We start from the raw sequence: 2236 nt of genomic DNA, 5'->3' as shown, positions 1-2236 counted from the left end.
CCCTCTTCTTCAGCCTCATCTCCCCCTACTCCTGCCTCTCTCTTTCCCTCTCATCACAGACCTGTGTCCGCACCATTCCCTATGCTTCAAATATTCTTCTCTCCCTTCTCACTCTTCCTCAAGGTCTCACTTTCTCAGGGAAGACTTCCTTGACCACCAACCCTAGATCTAGGTCTTTTGTTTATTGTCTCCCTTAAAGGCATTTTTTTTTGTTCAGTTCTTAGTTATACTCTCATTCATGGAATTATTTGGCTAGCTGGTCTTTTCATTAGCAAGAGAGCTGCTTGCTAGCAGGGACCATGTTTGTTTTCACTCCTTTTGCAGCCCTGAGGCCCAGCATGGAGTCCTTGGTACTGCGGACCGAAATTCAAGTGAGTGAGCAACTAGGAGCCTTCTTCCTATCACAAGAGCTGTTGGAGATTATTTCTAGAGTAGCAAAGCACCAATACCATGCTGCTTCTGAGAAAATGAGTCATCATCTGTGAAGAAACATTTCCAGAGATTTGGTAAGTGTTTGCTTAAGGAGTGTTTGAGAACCGTCACAATTAGCCCTTCCTAATTGTGTAGCCAAGGAATAGCATCTGGAGATGCTGTACCTCAGTTCTTAGCTGCACTCCAGATGCTGTCCCTGTCACTGTGGTGTGTCATGAAACCCTCTATGGCTATCTAAAGAAAGATAAAATTAGGGAAAGTTGTGGCTCATAGTCTTTTTTTCTTTACTTGTTGTAAAAAGAAGCATATCCTACTGCTTGTATTTTAGTTCTGTGCCAACCTTTGTCCCCCTCCCTCTCACTGTTCACAAAGAACAGCATCTTCTTTCCTTGCCAGGATATGTGTCTAAATTGAACATGAGGGAAAAGATGTAAGTAATTGGAATAGTTATACAATTTGGTTGAGTGTTAGAACTGTATAAAAATGAAGTGCTGTCCTATTAAATACTCTGAGAACTGTTTTAGAATTCAGGAAAAACAAACAACTGCATCTTGAGTTGGACACAGTTTGAAGTTTGGGGCCTCCAAGAGTCAGCAGCTACAGCATACGTTTTGGAATTTGGAAAGCGGAAATTTTACACTTTGCTTCTAACTTTGCAAACTTTCATGAAGGAAGACAAAAACTGGGGCAGAGAGTAGGTGGTGGGTAATGAGTTTCTTTGTGTAGGAGGAGTAATGTTGAAATGTTGCAAGAAAACAGTGGGCCTAGACAGAGGGAAATGAAGTAGGTTGAACGGCCCCATCTCCCTACCTCCCCTCCAATGGTCCCTTTCTCCTTTCATGATGCTGAATCTGTGGCTTTGCTCATAACCAAATCCATATGCCCACTCCTTTGAGGTTCTGTCTCAACAAAGAGAGGCAAACTCATGGTGCTAGGTACCTCCTCCATTCACCTGCTTATAATTCATTCTTCTGTCAAAACCATCTCATCAACTTTTCAATTTATTTCCTCTTTCAGGCTTGCTTGTTGTCTTGGTTACTTTTCTCTCATTGCTGAGACAAAATACCTGATGCCCAGAATAAAGGAAGGAAAGGTTTATGTAGCTTGCAGTTCATGGAGGTTTCAGTCCATACTTGGCTGGCTCCAAGGCAGAGTGGCACATGACACAGGGCAACTGGTCATTGTGGCAGAAGACAGCAAAAGCAGCAAGAGCAAAAAGGGAGGAGTGGCACAAGCAACCTCTTTTTGTCCCTTATACTGTATGCAAACTACCTGCCTCAGGGCAGGTGCAGCACTCACACCCATAATCTCAGCATTGAACCATGGATCAATCATAAACTCTAGAAGCCCACCCCTTGACTGCATGAGGCTTTAGCAGTACCATGGGCCATATGAACTATAACCTCTGACAGGTTCACTGGGGAGGAAACTGGGACTCTAGATGTTGGCAAAGCCCCCTAAGTGAACTATGCCTAGTAGAGTTTGAAGACCATTGACTTGATCCCTCTTGCTTTCAAATTCCTCATTCCTTTGCTTGAGTTCTGAGCTCATTTTCCTCTCTGATGCAGTAATCCTGTGAGCAATCTTTTGGATAATGTTCTGGTGCAACCTGGGCCCCAGGACACTCTCCCTTTGTGTGCTGTTTTCATGGATAGTCTTGTCTCTCCTTTTGCCTCCAATACAGTATTTAGGTGAGTCTGATCTTTTTTTTTTTTTTTTTATTTTAAAGATAAAAGGAGGGAAACATTAACAGACATACAACATTTTACAACATATCACAAGCACAATACAGACAACACAGAGT

Source organism: Chinchilla lanigera, unplaced genomic scaffold, assembly GCF_000276665.1.
Source record: "Chinchilla lanigera isolate Chin_1 unplaced genomic scaffold, ChiLan1.0 scaffold00023, whole genome shotgun sequence".
NCBI lineage: Eukaryota > Metazoa > Chordata > Mammalia > Rodentia > Chinchillidae > Chinchilla > Chinchilla lanigera.
The sequence above is the reverse complement of the archived record's forward strand: the minus strand, read 5'-3'. Positions refer to the sequence as shown.